The 18082-nt window shown below is 41.4% G+C and overlaps 1 protein-coding gene across 4 annotated transcripts in view; it reads right to left on the bottom strand.

The window, feature by feature from the left end:
* The window catches only part of LOC107394692 (ras/Rap GTPase-activating protein SynGAP), a 91566-nt gene that overhangs the window by 72967 nt on the left and 517 nt on the right, over positions 1-18082 (bottom strand). For all 4 annotated transcript variants that reach the window (XM_054745165.2, XM_054745167.2, XM_054745166.2 and 1 more), the window contains exon 1: positions 8368-18082. This exon is cut by the window's right edge. The gene's annotated coding sequence lies outside the window, so the exon portion shown is untranslated. The remainder of the gene's footprint in view (positions 1-8367) is intronic.

Here is an 18082-nt window from a genome sequence, read left to right as displayed (position 1 = left end):
ATCTGGAGAAAAATGAATAAATTAGGAAGAAAACAGCTCCGACTTGGAAAAGAAATAAACAAATGTTTAGATGAGCGACTCGGACGTAACGGGAGGTTTAATCAGGGGCACAGACGCTCGTTCCAGTTAATGTTTCTGCAGGGAAGGTTCCTCTACATGCAGCTTATCGTCGTTGCCCTTTATAGAGTTCCAAGTTAAATGTCAACCACAAGCTGCTCCCATGATTAATTGATAAGCATTCCCACAGACAAATCAGCATTAAAGTCACGTTTGGTTTCTAAGTGTTGGAAAGTACTCCACTTAGAACGTTAGCGTGCGTCTGACGTGACTTTTAGTCGCTTAAAAGTGAGACGCTGTTCATTTTTCTACGTTTAAAATCAGATTCAGTGAAGAAACAGAGCTTCCCTTTATCCAATGAGGGAAAAGGCAGAGTTTGGATTTCTGAACTGCGTTTGGTAAAAGTGTCTCGTTGCACCAAAATCGTCTCCCAGAATAGCTGTTGGTGGGTTTTAGAAGAACTTTCCACTGACAGAAAAGGTCTGAGATTCTCCACAGCGAAGGTCAAGCAGCCAAAACAGGGAAGAGAAATAATAAATGGGTGGAGGTGGGAAGAAAAGTCTTTTCACCTATTTTTTTTTTATTTTGAATTTAGATGAAAACAGAAAGTGTCTCATATTTGACTGGTAACTAAATAAAAGCAAACTAACAAAGATTCATGAATACGTTTTAGGAAACGAGCTTTTTTAACAGGTACAGCTAAAGAAAATGTCTGAATGTTGTGGAAAAAGTTCTTGTAATTTTGGTGATTATGGCTTACCGGAAATAAAACCCCAGAATTCAGTGTCTCAGAAGTTAGAACGTTAAATGAGATCAGTAAAAAAAAAAAAAGGTTATTTTTAACTGAAAGGTCAGACTTCTGAAAATACGTTAATTTCTGTGCATCCATCTGTAGTTGAGGCTCCTTTTGCATGAATTGCTGCGTCAGTGCTGCATGGAGGCCACCAGCCTGTGGCTATGGAAGCCATGGTTAGTCTGATAGCATGCTCCTGGTCATCTGCATTGTTGGGTATGGTGTCTCGTCTTCTTCTAGACAATAACCCATAGATTCTATATGGGAGACGTCAGTCAAGCCCAGTAACACCAAGGTCATTGATCCAGCTATCGGTACCTTTGTGTGCAGCAGCCACGTCCTGCTGGGAAATGACATAAGCGTCTCAATAAAGCATGAAGTCCTCTAAAATGTCCTGGTGGATGGCTACGTTGGACTTAGGAGAGCAACGTGGACAAACACTGGCAGATGACATGGAGCCCCAACGTCAACTCTGGGCCTCGTTCCAAGGGATATGATGGTTTTACTTTCATCTAAAAAGAGGATTTAGGACCACAGTAGTTTGAATCACACGTATGTGTTTATCATGGCTATCTCATGTAATTTGTATTTGTTTGAAACGTTGTTTGTGCAGCTTGTACACGGCAGATGTCAAAAGTAGCTAGCTGCTGATCTCATCTGTTGTTGTGGTTATCGTTTCTTTGTTTGTACCCTACAAATCCAGTACTCCATCTGGTCTGAGTTAAGCTTGGTTTATGCTTGACGCATTCACTTTCCGCGCGGTGACGCGGCTCGCGGCTGGAACGCGCTTCACAACTCGCAGCGTTTGTGGTTTGTGCGGCTCGTCTCTGCGGTGAGCCAATATTCTCCCAAACTGTAGGGGGCAGCATGGAGCTCTACGGCAAGCATCCAACACTACACCATAGTAGAAGTAGAAATTACTGTTTACAACATGACATTTCAGCATTTTTAACAGCGTTCTCGTCTTTTCCGACAGTGCGAGCTATTTCTCTCCAAGAACTATTAACAACATGTTGATCACGGTGATCTTTGAGAGCTGAATCATACAAATGTCTGTATTTACGAACCTCTGCCGTGCCGGTCCGCCATGTTTTTCCGCGTCCGACCGTCCGCGTGGTTAGAAATTTTCCGAGGTGCGCGTTGCGGAAATCTTGGGCCGTGCGGAGACGCGGTGGAGGGGCGTGGTTGTTAAAATGACGCAAAATGACGCAACTTCTCCGCGCGGAGCCGTGCGGACCTCGCGGACGCGTCAAGCATAAACCAACCTTTATGCACTGTGCCCCCTAGTGGAACCCTCCAGTACTACTTGAAGTGAAGAAAGTATGTGAGCCAGATGTGACGTACTGCCTGCATCAACACAAGGTTAAAAAGCGATTATATTCCCAGGCTAAGACGTTTCTGATGTTGTCTCTGGTTCAGGGGTAGACTGACAGAAGGAATGTGACATTTGTAGACCAAGTGTAGGACTGGTCTGTGCATAGATTCTCTTGATGCACTGACTCCAGCCTCCCTCCACTCCTAGGGAGGCTTCCCCAGATTCTTGAAAAGTATTGTTCACTGAGAAATCGTGCAAAACTCGTTCTTTTTGTTATGTGATTAGTCTATCTGAGGTGCACATGCATGCCGAATGTGAAAATTGTCTTTAATCCCCTCCTCTGTATTAGCGGAGAAAAAAAAAGAGGGGAAACAGTTGGGTCAGAAAAATTCAGCCTGCTCTACCTCACAGGGAAAATTAGCATTCAAGACCTCGCCCACCTTGGGCGATACTGAGATAGCAGAGCGTTTTTTGGCTAGTAGAAGCTAACTATTAGCAATAGCAACTCTACAACATGGCAGAACACATTTAGGCTTGAGTTATATGTTGAGATAAAAAAAATCAATGTGGCACTTTTTACCCAAGAAAGAAGAGCGAACGGAGGCATCGGAAGCATTGCGTTGATGTTGGCCAATTAGAGGCTGGACATTTGCATATGACGAATATTCCAGTAACACTAGTAATCCTGTTGTTTTCTGTCACCCACCCTTCGGACAAACTTCTACCCCCAGAAACAGGAGCATGAGAGTGCATTCATACTAGAGATCATTAGCCCTGCGAGCCGTAGCTACGGCTTGTAAACGGAGTTCAGTCGTGGGACGAAATCTACAATTGTCCTTCAAAAACATAACGTACTCACCGCTACGGATGTTAGTCAACAGGGTAGTCCACTATGCACTGCTGAAGAAGATGTGAATACATCCTTTTTTCTAAATAAAGAACTGAAGTTCCTCTGTCTGCTCTTGACTCAAAGAAAAGCCCAAGTCTAAAAAGTCCAAAGCTGATGTCAAAGCCGTTGTCGGTACAGTATCTGCTCGGGTGCAAGATCGGCTCGGGGTCCTTCGACTGCCGATGACGTCAAAGTACGGCAAACCCACTCGGACAAAATACACTACACATCTATACTGTTGGAAAGAATTTAGCAGTTTCGTTATTAAAATAATGTTTCTTAAGACGTAAGTTTGTGTTTATAATAGTATTTGTAAAATAAAACACTATATTTGATTCATGTTGAGCTCCTCTTTGAGCACATCTCTTGAAGAATCATAGGTATTAGCAACACCTGTGAAATTGTATTTGCAGGAAAGAAGTGTGTCCCGTTTATTGAAGTATTTGTGTTGAGTTTTTGACGTCTTGTCCATGCGTAGTTCAGTTACGCTCAGAGCTGCTAGCCAAAAGCTCTGGAGTTAAAAGTTTTCTGGCTTTACTAAAATACCTGTCTGTACTTATTTGATTGATGGTAGTTTTACTTTCTATTAGACTCCAAATGTAATCATTTGGCACGTTTCTAATTCAAAATTTGTAATAATGTAATCGGCGATATTAGCATTAGCATTCCTATGGGTTTTTCCATGTATATTAGCATTGCGCTAACCACTCGCTGCCAAATTGCAGCCTTTGCCATTAGAAAATCTCCTTTTGTCACATCGCAATTTAATTGCACATGCAGTTAATCGTTCAGCCCTATTATACTTGCAGCTCTATGCTAAAAGTATATTTTCAAAGAGGTAATGATGGATTTCTTTGTAAAAGTTGTCCATCTTTCCAATAGAAAAAATTTGCCTGGACCAACGTCACGTGATAACAACGTTACGTGATTACGTAATTCCGTAAGGTTCATGTTCAGCCAATCAACTACTTAGACGTCATCGGCAGTCGACGGACCCGAGCCGATCTTGCACCCGAGCAGATCTTGTACCGACACCGTTTCTAACGAGCTGCCACCATCTCAGTTGTTCCGTTCCGCTGCAAACCTCGCCCACCAAATGAACTGAACGCTGTGATTGGCTGGACACAAGATAGTCAGGCCTGCTGAGGCTCCAATGGAGCATGGTTAGACACCTTGTATACAGCACTCTGTGACCAACCAGCTCATTTAGCTGGGACTTTTTGTAGCTTACCCTCCTTGCAGATGGTTTCTCCGTCTTACGGACGTTTGTCCAGCCAGCCGTCTTCCCCGCGACTATGTAACGCTAACTGAGTGACGGCGGCAGAGGAGTTAAGTACCCGCCCTGTAACACAGTCATTGTGTCCTTGGGGGGGTTCAATCAACATTGTAGCTCATCCTAACCAGAATGTGAATGGACGAATGACTGGTCATGTTAATGCACCTTGGGGGGTTGTAGAACTCTAGAAGGCAGTATAAATACAGGCCATTTACATTTACTGACCCAGACTGAGACCATTTAGAGACTCAGGAAATCTTTGCAGGTGTCTTTTGTTAATTAGCCGACACCTTGATTCAACTTTTTCACAATATTTACATTTTTCTTGACACGGATGATTTTTTTTAAATATCTGTAGCCATAATCATCAAAATTACAAGAAAGAAGGTCTGAACTTTTCCCTCCACACTGCAATTGTCCCTCAACAGATAGAACGGAAAATTGTTTCATCAATCGCCACTTTTTTTTTTTTTTTTTTTTTTTTTTTTTTTTTTTTTTTTTTTTTTTTTTAGAATTTTTTGCAGGATTGAAAGGCATGAAAATATTTTACGTTGGCCAAAAATAACTGACAAGATGTATTTTTCAGTTAAGGCTTTCTGAAAAATAACGGTAGTAAATAAATGAGGAAAGTCAAAGTCAATGTAAGAATCTTCTGTAAACTGGCCTCTTCGGTTTGCAGAAAATATATTTATTTTTGCCAAACTCTCAGCTTTATCCTACTTTGAAGAGCTGCATCTCAACATCTGAGTCTCTCCTCAAGTCCCATTTACATTGCTTTGCCTTGACGTTCATGCACAGTCCTTGCAAATTTTAAAAAAGCTCTTCTGTCCCAACACATTAGTAGAAGTGCTGGTGTCTACACGGTGTATTGCATCCACCCTGCTGACAACCTGATGACAGAAACCTTATCAACCCTCCATGTTAGCAGAAATAAATAGGAGGAAGGGTTTGGGGCGTTTCTGATACAATGAAGTTGTTTCAAAATAGAAAACCAAACTAGAATGGTGAAGGATTAAATGTAATTGGATAAAATATCTTCTTTTTCCATTGATTTGCCTAAAAGATGAAGATGGTATGGCCTAAGGCACTGGAAAGCATTTTTTGAAAACTCCAGGACACAAGCTGGCCAATGGGTCTGTACCGTTGTTTTTTACTTATTTTTAGAGCGAATTAACCCAGACTGTCAAAGTGTTTTCTGTCCTTGGCAGAAAGACAAAGTCCCATCCATGCATGGCACCAACAGTGGACGAAGAATGGGACGATTGTAGTGGAAACTTGGCTTTTGGAGGAAACTCGGCTATTTGCCGACAGAGTCCAGATTCTCAACCATCTGCAACAAATTAATTGATGTCAGTGATTCATGTCTTTTTATTTCAGCTGGAGCAACAAAGTAACTATGAAGAGACACTGATAGCTGTTTCATATCAGGGAGGGTGAGGAAATCCAGTGAGGGGGAGGTTGAGTCAGAGTGAGCAGGACTTATCGTGTCCATCAGGACAGCAGCCGGAGACGTTTCATTACCAGAAGCACTCTTCTCTTCTCTTCGCTGCATTTTTTAGTTTTTATTATTTTTGGTTGAGATGGAAAAGCCCCGTGTGCAAAAGCTGCTACACGATGGATCATGAACATGGTGGCCGTGCACAGAGCCCAAACATTAACTAAATCAGATGAGATAAGGAACGCCTCCATAGCAACGAATAAATAATTCACTGCATGTATGGAAACATCTGGTGAAACAAAAAGGCTTCTGGGCAAAATTCACCAACTGTGATTATTATTTTGTGGATTTTTCAACCAAAACTACTTAACGGAAACTTAACTACATAAGCTAAAATGATTTTTTTTTATTTTGTCTGGACATGAGGGAGTTACACAATTGGCTTTTTGATGGATAATCCAGCTGGCCGAACCCCCCCTGTGGTCTGTGCAGGTGTCTGTGAGCAGAGACAGCTAATTAGCTAACTCCAGGTATCAGTGACATAGCATGAAAGTCCCAACGAGTAGCTAATTGCTACTGAGGCTCGTTATAAATTTGCAGTAAATTTACATTAATGAATAATATTTATTTCAAATGCACATTCTACTTTTGCCAAAGAAACATTTTGACATCTGTGTGGTTTTTAAATTGACAATTTTTAAATTTACAATGTTTAAGGCATTTTTCAGTAAAGTTGACTTTATTGCTAATAATAAGAATCACTATGTTTTAATCAGCAAATAACAAAGACGATAAAGCCTAAATAAACCAAAACGCCCCCTAGAGGCTGGCAGCAGACAATAGTTTAAGTCCCACCCACTTCACTTAAAATAACGGGATTTTTTTTAACGACAAACATTTTCAGGTGTTCGTTTTTCTACATTTATCCACTTACTTTGCAGCTCTAAATTTAGTTGTTTCCCCGAGCATTTTAGTTGCAGTTAGTTATTTGGGGGCGCTTGGGGGTTCTGGGTTCAAATCTCGGTTGGGTCATACCACTTTAAATCAACAAATAGTTCCCGAGCGCAGCCGCAGTTGACCGTTCTCCATGAGGATTGGTGAAACGTGAAGATGATTTTCACCAGTGTGTGATGACTAATGGGACTTTAAAGGGATATTCCACCCCTAAGAGATATTTAGTCTATTGTATTGTATAAGTGAGAAAAAAGCATTTTTAACAGTAATTCTCCTGGTCTGGCAGCACTCTGTCTGCTTTAGCTTAGCATAAACAATGGAAGAGAATAGCAGCAACTAGCATTTTGTGTGCAAAAGTGATTAAAATGACTAAATAATGATACCAATGATTCCCAGTGAGCTAAATAATCAAGTCGACTGCAAATGAAAAGTAAAAAGTAAGACGAATGATTTCCAGGAGCAGATTTAAACTTGGGACTAGATTACAACAAATCATCGCTGTACGGGTTACAGCGGTGCTTTGTCCTAACGTAGTCCCAAGTCTAAATCGGCTCCTGGAAATCATTCGTCTTACTTTTTACTTTTCAACTGCAGTAGACTTGATTATTTAGCTCACTGGGAATCATTGGTATCATTATTGAGTCATTTTAATCACTTTTGCACTCAAAATGCTAGTTCCTACTATTCACTTCCATTGTTTATGCTAAGCTAAAGCAGACAGACTGCTGCCAGACCAGGAGAATTACTGAGCGGGTTACAAAAATGTTTTTTTTTTCTCACTTATCTAACTCTGGGGAATATGGAAACAGACAAATTTTCACTTAGGGGTGGAATACCCCTTTAATTTTAACTCTTAAGAAACAACTGACAGCTACAGTTTACAAGCACAACTCTCCCATTTTCCAGTCAGAATTGACAAAGCTCCTTGGAAGAGAAGCAAAACGTCTACAAACCAAAGTAGTCCAGTTGCTTTCATTTGAATCCCTTGGATTACCGACCTGGGTGACTGAGAAACTTCACCAGCAAACCTCTGCAGTGATTTTTATTTTGCTTTGATGGTTTCCTCCTACTGGGACATGTGAAAAACAGAGGCAGTCATCCCTTTTTGTTAGGGAGGAGCAGCTGCCCCACTTTAGATGACATTTTTAATCTAGAAGATCATTCTTTAGGTCATGATGCAAATCTCTGCACGGTCTGAACGTAGATGGACCTTCTTCTTCACCGTGAGCAACACCCTCATTCATTGGCCTATCTCTCTCTCCATCATGAGATACTTGAACTCTGCTTCAGGCGAAGAACCACCTCTAACACTTATTTTTAAACCTGAATGTCCATGTCCAACAACAGATGGCCAGAAGTTGCTGGACCTCTCTCTCTCTCCCTCTCCCTCTCTCTCTCCCTCTCCCTCTCCCTCTCTCTCTCTCTCTCACTCTCTCTCTCTCTCTCTCTCTCTCCTGCAGCATGAACATCTGGTGTAAACTCATCTGCCTACGCCGAGCACAAACAGGCTGTAAAAGGTGGACAAGCCTCTTTAACACCCTCCTCAGAGCTGCTGTCACCAACACTCCTTAAAACACCTCACAGTGAGCTTCATCTTTATGTTTGCCACTTCCTCTCCCTCGCTCTCCGCCCACACAACACTTACCCAAAAAGACAGGACAATCCAATGGAGAAATCGTTGACAGATCAGTTACATCTGTGGGTGCAGACTGGATCCTGTGGGTCTGCTGGGCACTTCCAGAGGAAAGGAGAGGCGTCTTTGTGCACAGACGCAATCAGTTTGTGAGGAGATGATATAAAAGGCCAGTGCTGCTATCTGTGAACGCTGTATTACTCATTATTACATTCTTCTTATTAGCTGGTTTAGATCAGAGCAGGTTCCCGTTTTTCAAAACGTGTCCACAAATGAAAACACGCCAGCTCAGTCCATCACTGGAGCCGCATCTGGTCCATCAGCGGCGGCTGAGCATCTTTCCTCTCCTCCTTCTCTCCTCCTCCTGCTGCCTGTCGTCCAACTCTGGTCAAATCCTCGCAATGTATCCCGGTGCAGCAGCTCGCTCGGTAACGACTGAAATCTCCACCGGGGACGGCTTTTATCATCTTAATTGTTCGGTCTGGGCGCTGCGTCTCTGCCAGGGGGTGGAAGGAACTCCTGTTTGGCTAAAACGAACCGCAACTACATCATAAAAGCCGCGCGCACTGACTAATTGAATTGATTATTACCTATAAAGATGGTGATCGCGGAGAACTCTGGGCCAAAGAAAAACAGTCTCTCACCCTGGTTCTCAGAAAAAAAGCCTCAACATAGATAAAAAAAAATCACTTGCAAAATATATTTAAGAACGTGAAGGAGCTTCTAAAACTACCATTCTGCCGTGCTCCTCGTTTCTGAAGCTCGGGTGGGTGATTGAGTCTTGGAGCGTCTGCAGTTCACCCAGCATGGCACAACGACGCGTCCATAATTCCCCCAGATAGGAATAAACCATGAGCAGAGGGCTGGATTGACGCGGCGCCGATTTGCTGAAGTCTATCCGTCACACCTAATTTTGATTGAACGCCGGTGAGCGAAAAATAACAAAAACAAACAGGAGGAAAAGGAGCTCCGTGAAGGAAGAAGCCTCTGCCCAGAGGGCGGAGATAATAACCGGATAGAGGAGAAACCAACGCCTCAGAAAAGCTACCGATTCCGCCCAGCCTTATCTGGACTTTTTAAAGCTAGAAAATACCAGGAATAGAGACACTGAGATAGAAGTGATATTTTGTCAAAAGGCTAAAAACAAAAACTTTTGCAATTAGCTCCATTCAATATGGCCGACACAGCTAATAACATTATCTCTGTTCATTTAGCAAAACATTGGTTTAAATTGGGTGTTCCTGTAGAAGATTGTCTTTTTCACTATATAATGAAAGACTAAAATGATCACACAGTCATTAGTTAGCAAATTAGGCTAATGTGTTGTGACGAGGCCAGACACTCGATACCCAGTAAACTCAATGATGCAAATTTTCTTAAATCACTTGCCTTTTTGATTATTTCTGATAATATTCCTCCTATGGCCCTCAAAATGTATTACAGAACCACCAAAACTCTCACTGAATACTACATTACAAGTAAATAGCCCTGTTCAAGATGGCTGCCACTGCTACGACTAACAGCATTAACAAAGACAAAAACGGCTTTAAAGGTGTGGAACTCTGAAAAGCCATATTTTAAATTATTTTTTCTGATCCTAATCAGTCACTTTGACTTTATCATGCAGGCTGAACATGAAAACAGCTGTAACCCACTTTTGTGGGACTTTTATTTTGAAGGTGCTGCTGACAGGATGTGATGTTTGGAAAGAGAAAAAAAAGAAGTTGGAGCAGAGTTGTTAATGGTGCCGTTAAATAAAGCGACCCTGAGAGTTCACGGTTATCAACCTTTTCTTGAGCAACCACAGTCCTATATCCTCTCCCGTCTCTTTCTGGAATGCTCGGTTACACAGTCTTCTATACCTATCTGCTTAGCTTCTAATAGAAAATAGACGGTGAAAATCTAGGATTTGAAAAGCCTGACAGCTATGTCACGCTACTTAATATTCTTGGACTCACCCATCTTGACTAGCAACAGCAAAAGCTGTTGTTGTTTTAACTTTCAGGAATCTGCAGGCAACGTCCCAGCCAGTAGAAGCTAAATGTTAGCGTTAGCAACACCACTACACAGAAAAGCACCTCCAGGCTTGTGTTATTTGTGGAAATAAAACATCCACGTTGCAAGTCAGAGGTAGAGTTGCGTTGCTGTTATCTAAGCTAAGATGTCCAAAAATCAGAAAATAATTACTTCAAATCCTGCCGTGTTATGCCACTCTCTGCTGCAGCAGTCTTGTCTGTGCTGATCCAAGCACTTGTGGGGCTATTTTTGCCCCGAATACGCCTTGCAAGGCATTCATTCCTACCAGAAACCACTGCAAATGTATTGATTAAGCGATTTTCCATACCTTTAACTCTGTTAATTTTGCTGAAATTTTGTTTAAATTAGGTGCCCCAGTACGAGATCATCATTCAACACATAATCCTAGTGCTAATTGATCAAAGGTTTGTCAGTCTCTGCTATTAATTAGCAAAGTAGGGTAATGTGTTGTGATGAGGTGAGACATTTATTAGCTTACCATTGTGAACTTTAATGAAGCAAATTTTCATTAAACACTTGTCTTGAGGGTGAAAATGTTTTTCATATGGCCCAATGAAGTTATAACAGAACCATCAAAACGCTCAGGGTGTTACTCAATGCCAAGAAACCTTGCCCTGATGTCTTGGCCCTGCCTTGGTTGCCTAGGAGATACGTCATCGGGAGCGGCCAAGACGTGTTCCATTGTTCATGTTCTACCGAGGCGTGTGTTCTCCTTTTGTTAGCCATTTAGCTAGCTGAGTGAGGATACAAGGGAGGTGTCTTGTAGCCTGGCCTTGGTCAAAAATTACCCAGAATACACAGCTGTATTTTCAAAAGGACGTCGGATCAGAAGCTGGCAGCTACTTTGGCGGGAATTTTCAAGTTTAAAAGTAAGCCAACTAATTAAAAATGTTTTTTTAGATCCAAAGAAGTTATCTGTTGTTGGTTAGTTGCTTGGTAGTTGCAGCTTCGGTGGCTAGCGGGTAGTAACTCACTTATGTTTTTTATTTAATAAACATATACAAAATTTAAAAGTAAAAGGCTCGTTATACATTTATATTGAAACTAATACCTATAAAATATAACATTATCTCCCGTGTCACGTGACGTTACATGACCGCCGTGGAAGCCACGGTCATGTGATGCAAGTCTGTCCCATTTAACCGTTTTCTTTGACCAAGGAAGTACAGTGTCCTTGTAAGCAAGGAGCCTGGCCTCACAAGACATCGCCTTGCAAGGCCAGGCGCCTTGACATTGAGAAACACCCTCAGAGAGTAATTGTTGAATATGCACTGTTCAAGATGGCCGCCACAGCATTATTAAACACAGCGAAGTCCCTTTCTGTCAATTTTACAGATGAAGCCAACTTTTGGTGTATTTGTTACTAAAAGTCAAGCCCTTTAATATCTATATTAGAAGCATTGGATTTTACAGTCAACCTGGTTGGTCTGCAAGCTAAACAAATATTATCTGATGGATATATATTATTTAGAACTATCTAGCAAAAATAAATGCTGATGTGTTCTTTAGTATTACAAAAACTATGTAAATCAACAAAATACAACACTTCTGCATCATTCAAGCGAGGTGTATGGTAATCATTATATTCAACTATTTCAGAAAATCTCAATAGAATTACTAAAAGGCTAGTGTGCTAATTCTAAAAAGACATTTCCATGAAGTGTATGAAAATTTCAATTTATCACAATGTTTATTTTAATAAAAAAATATCTTGATGTGGTAAAACACCCATGAACAGGTAGATTTCTTTAATTAGCTGTATTTAACCCTTAATTGTGGAATGTTTATAGTTAGAGAAAAATGTCTTATTTGTTTACAAGGGAACGGTGGGAACCTATACTGCAGCCAGCCACTAGAGGGAGTATTGGTTTCTTTAATTTTCAACCTAATTTTTAACCTTCATTTGTTGTATATTTTATTAAAACTTTTCCCGTGTTTGTGGTGAGTTCATTGCAAGTCTATACAAGCAGGATTTGGGTGTTTTATGCTCCACTGTTACTTAGAATGTATTTGTTTATGCACAGACAACAGAGCCAACTCATGTCAGTAACATGTTACAGGATAAGGTCACCACAGGATGAATTTGTTCAAGCTCACATGCCATTTTTATGGATTAAATGTTATTTTCCATGACTGATTTCTTTCATTTTGGTCATTCTACATCTTGAATTCAAACAAAGGACCTGGGGAACACGCTGCAGGAAGAGCATGCACATCTGATTTCCTTGGTTCGATTAAATTGACTGAAAGTTATTACTTCTTTTAATTCAGTTCTTGCATGGCAGCAGAACATTTCCAGTGGCTTAGTAAGATTAGAGGAAGTTCTAGCTTTCTCTATGTGTACTTTAAAAGGCACCCTGCACAATCCAAAACATTTATGAAACAGGCAATGAGCTTTTTGGAACAATTTTGTAATCAAGAGAACAGTCTGGTTGATGATAAGAATTTGTTATGGTACATGTATACTTGTTTTGTTTTCTCTACTTTGTGCAATAAAACTTCCTAAATTCCCTTTTTTTGTGTGTGGTTTGTTGAACCAGCATAAGAAATGGGTTGCTGTGGTGGCTGCAGATTCCTCCCTGTGGTGGATGAAGGGTACTACAACCTAACTCAACAGTAACTTTTCATAATTGTTTTGCATAATCTGTAGCAATATTACTATTTTCCATGTGGAAGTTATTTACGTGGATACCGTAAATCCTCTAATATTAGCCTGTATTTAATTAACTGCCGGGTATCATATTTTGGCCAGTGTCGGAGTCGGTGGAGGTGAATAATGGCCGTTTTTTTATTGTGGCCGGGTGGAATGTGGTAACAAGCAAGTACAGGGGGCGGCTGTGTCATCCGTCTCACTTTTGATTTGCCAGTGATAGACCGTGAGGGTAACTTTAACCGTGCGGAGACAAAGAGGAGGCGAAAATTTGATATCAAGTTCAAAGAGAACGTGCTGATTATGCTGCAGAACACTCTGGGGAGCAGTAGGGGTTGTATGAACTAGTCACTAGTCGACTTCACCGCTCTATAGTGACTTGTTATGCCTGTCATGGACTAGTCGCTGTCACGTGATAATGACTGGCAAGATGCAGTCCACGGAAAAGACAGCAGCCTGCTGTCAGCAGGTGACGAGCTCCTGCGCGTCGGGGAGCAACGCGCTGTGCCAGAGCGTCGGTACTGACACCCGCCGTAAAACGGACATTTAACCAAATTGTGACGTTTACCCTCTTGCAATTTAACCTTCCCCTCACCCCCATCCTAACCTTAACCAGCTTGCGCATGCAAAGCTCTGATTGTTGACGCGCTCCAGACATCTGCGTCCTGAGCACGGCCACAGTAACATGATCAAATCAGGTGTCGCCACCTCAAAAACTAATTCAACACGCAATCGTTCATGTCGGCTCATTTCCTTTTATGTTTTCTGTCTTTTATTCTTTTATTTGTGCCTGATGCGTTTCGCTGCTGTGGATCGGGGCGCATCACCTGTTTTGTCCTCGGTGACGCACCTCACTGATGTGGCCGGCGAGCACTCCGCTGTTTTTGCGGTCGGTAGATCTTTTAGAACTGCAGTTCAAAGGTAACTCATGAGGTGAATATATATGAACCCAGGTAGCAGTTTCTCTTTAGGATTGAGAGGAGATGCAGGAAGATAATAAACAGGCAGGACAGAAAAATAGTCAAATAAAAACAAGTTAGTTTTTGTACCTGGTGGTTGCAACAAACAGACACCATTGAAGGTAATCACAAGTGAGGAACAGAAAATGAAATAATTATTTTAATGTTTAGAGCAGCAGGAACTCTGAGAGGCTGCAGGCGCATCAGTGAGTTTGCGGTCGCTGCACAGGGGGAGGGGGGAGAGGGCTGAAGCAGAAACTACCGTTGTTAAAAGAAATGTGTTTAACTTTGAAAATGTGGGCGCAATTTTAATTGTCAAAAACTCCAGCGAACCATTAGTTCATTTTGCTCAAATAGAAATTGAGGCCTGCCTCTAATTCTGGCCCTCCTTCCAATAAAGGCCTGGAGCTTGATGAGCTTGAGTGAAATACAGGCCCGGGCCTGTATTAGAGGATTTACGGTATTTATTGTTTTAAGTGTGTTGTGTTGATATTGCTGAGATTTTAGCATTAATAATAGGCAGTTTGCTAGCTTTTAGCACCCCCTAGTGTCCGTTTGTGGAAGTGAAACTAAAACCTATCTTCTCGCTGTGCGTTTGTCTTTTTATTACACCTTAGCGTCCTAGTGTTCCGAAGTGTCTGTAAGAGTGAATCGACATTAAACAAAACAAATCAGCTGGGTTCATGAACTAAAACATGCAGGAATTGTGCTGAAGCCAGACAGCAGCGTCAGGTAGGTCAACTCAATTTTTCCCAACAGACCGGACTGGCAACTGGGAAGTTGCAAGTGGAATATTCTGTCCACAGTGGGCGATAGGGGCTGGGTGGCTTTTCCCTGAAAAGGCACATAATGGCTCAAGAAAATTATTTAAAATATGAAAAAGTTGCTAAATATCCCTTTAACACTAGCAATCAAACAACTATTTCCTTAGGGAACGCTGAATGATTGCCCTGCATTTGTTTCCAAAGTAATATTGTTCAGCTACATGTATTCAGGAAAGTCCACATTGGCTCCAAATAATCTAACGAACAGAAGATCAGTCAGCTGCTCATTGGACAATGGCAGGCAAGTGCAGAGGGATGGGGAGGGAGATTGCTTGGACACCCGACCTTTTAGTCCTTAGTGCTCAAAGTCTACCTTTTCCACTCTCCCATCAGTTTTTACCAACCAAAAACAGTTATGCTGTAATGAATGGATGCAGGTCAGGCATTGGGACCATCATAGGTAGATACTCAGAATCAAATGGCTCAGACTGGGATCGGGGATCAAATAAATGTGGATGGAACATCCCTAGAAATAAATATTTAGGGAAGTAATTTTCATTTTAAATAATTTTCTGAAACTTTTGGGATCGTGAATCTCTTCAATAACCTTGCCCTACATGTGCCCGTTTTTAACTTCGGCCACCCGCCCCTTCAAAGTTCTCTGCACGGCACTGTACAGTGGTTCCAAGTGATAAATGGAGTAAAATCAAGCAGCATGTTTGCATCCCGGAAGAAATAACGATAAATCCAGCATTTGCATTCCATCAGAGAAGCACATTTATAGGAGCCTCTTGAAATAATAAAACCTGCACACCTCAGTTAGAATGCAGTTGCCATTCGTGCAACAAAAACAAGCTACAAGGCCAGACCACTCAGTTTGATTTGTAGTTTCTGACACATCTGCATCAACTGTTAAAAGCTTTCAGATACATACGACTTAACATATCCCAGCCTCTGAAGGCAGATTAGTGGACCCGATGACACACAAACTCTTTATTTTGTTTATAACTAGTGGAATCTTCCTGTAATCCTAAACAAATCCAATGTGATGTTTGCGTAAACCCATCTGAACTTTAATAAATAGTTTCTCCACTTTCAAGTCATTGAATTACTCATTTAGCATAAAACCTGAAACGTTTAAACCATCAGAACTCCAACGACCAAAACACACAGGAAGGAAAAACCTGGAGGGAAACTCTTTAAAAGTTCAGCGGATTTTTATTCTCGTCTCTTTAAAAAATAAAATTGTGCATGTGGGTTCAGATGTGCAGAGGAAACAGCCATTTTTCTGTTTTTGTTTTTCACGATGTAAACAGGTTACATAAATCATCTCAGTGTGTCATAAATCGGTTCGTTAGCATAATATAGGAAAAATGGTGTTACATAAATCCCTCTAAAACAATGTATGACCCTGATAGGGTTTTATTTATTATTTTATTCCCTTTTGCATCACAAACATAATAACTATGATAATTGTGGATACGAAATAATAATAATGACCTTATATCTGAATGGTTTGAACGCTTTGAAATAATGAGTCACGGTTTGATCTGCCTAAAACACGACACCAGAAAGGTGATGATTTTGTGTTACAGGAAGTCCTTCTCTAAAGGTATGCCGTGTGACACGTCTGTGTGGTAAGGATGCACACCTGTTTTTTTTTCTGTTTGGTTCTTTTTATTTTACAAAAACAAAGTGACATTATTATTTTAACCAACTGCAGGCGTTCTTTGTTCTTTTTTATGTAATTCCAGTAGCCATACCCAGGCCTGAGTACTACCAGACCTGTAGAGATTAGAAAAAAACTTTACTAGAATTGGTCTGACAACGTGAAGTAGCCCAAAATATCTCAAAAAGCAACACATGATCCCCAATTCTCTAGAACATTTTAATAACCCAGAATAACAAATGCAGGCCTCATTTGGTTAAAGCTAAAGACCAAGTTCACTTGTTTTTTCAATACATCTGCAGTGGTCTCTGGTAAAAATTAAGGCCTTGTGAGTCATTCTCTGAGGGAAAAGAAAAGCTCTGGCGCTCCTGTTTCAGGAACTAGACGTGAGCCAGAGCAGATTTGGAGTCTTATTTATTCTGACATCTTGCCTCTGATTGGATAACTGCAAAGCGACTCTACCACTGACTCCATTTGCTTTGCAACATTGATGTTTTGTCTCCATGTTACGGCTCCGGCCTCTTTGGCCAGGAGCAGGAGCTCAGTACTTCAGTCAGCACCACCTCCTGCTTCCCAGAGTCCTTCACCAGGACAGGGACACACCAAATATGGGCTTCCACCCTTCCTCCTCCCTCTCGTTCCAGTACAGCTGCACCTGAGGAGTTTAACAGGAAGAGCTGCCAGAAACAAAGGGTGTTCTTCTTTCCTTCAACAACAGACCAGCCAAAAGGGGTTGTAGAACGGCCTAAAGGAGTTCTGCCATGTGGTGGATTTACTAATGCTAACAGTTAGCAGACATGCTCTGCTCTCTCCTGGGTGCTAAATCAACGACAGCCTTCCCCCGTTTTGAGCTAAGATGGGCGAGACTATGAACGCTATTTTCACAATGCGGTGTAAAATTGATTGGCTTTTCATTTTCCACGTGTTTCCTCGTCTATTTTCTATCAGCGGCTAATACAGCAAATAGGGTTAAAAAAAACTAACCTACATGTGAAACTCAGATTACAATTTTAAGAAATAAGTTAAAAACTGAACTTGGTCTTTAAGGTCAGAGGTAACAACTCAAGAATATGTAAGAGATGAAACGTGTGGCTAAATGGCCTCCATGCAGAAATTACAAAGGACAAAATGCAAAGGCTCATCTCACAGTTATCAAAAATGGAACTTTTCTGAAAAGATTCTGCAGACTGATGAGACTAAAGTAGAACTTTTTAGAAGGTGTCTGTCCCGTTCCAGCTCAAACCAGAGGTGCTGCGTGCTGACAGGCAGGGTAGACAATTGTTTAGGGGCCCCAGGCCACAAGGGGGCCAGAGGCCAAGAGTGTTACACCATTTATTTTAGTGATCGATGACTTTTCAGCACAGAGCAAGGCGGCTTTGGAGAGCTCGTATGCCTCAGTAAAAGTTGCATTCTATATTTACTCGGGTTTTCTTTGTCTGGTATAAAAAAATCATTTACCACATGTGACAAAAAGCAAAACCAGAAGAAATATGAAAGGGCGGTGCACACTTTTTCACAGCACTATGTAAGGAATCTGAACTTGGAGCTGCACCAGTGTGTGTGTGTGTGTGTGTGTGTGTGTGTGTGTGTGTGTGTGTGTGTGTGTGTGTGTGTGTGTGTGTGTGCGCGCGCGTGCGTGCGTGCGTGC

Source organism: Nothobranchius furzeri, chromosome 19 (assembly GCF_043380555.1).
Source record: "Nothobranchius furzeri strain GRZ-AD chromosome 19, NfurGRZ-RIMD1, whole genome shotgun sequence".
Taxonomy (NCBI): Eukaryota; Metazoa; Chordata; class Actinopteri; order Cyprinodontiformes; family Nothobranchiidae; genus Nothobranchius; species Nothobranchius furzeri.
Note: the sequence above shows the minus strand (reverse complement) of the source record. Positions and strands in the feature narration are given on the sequence as shown.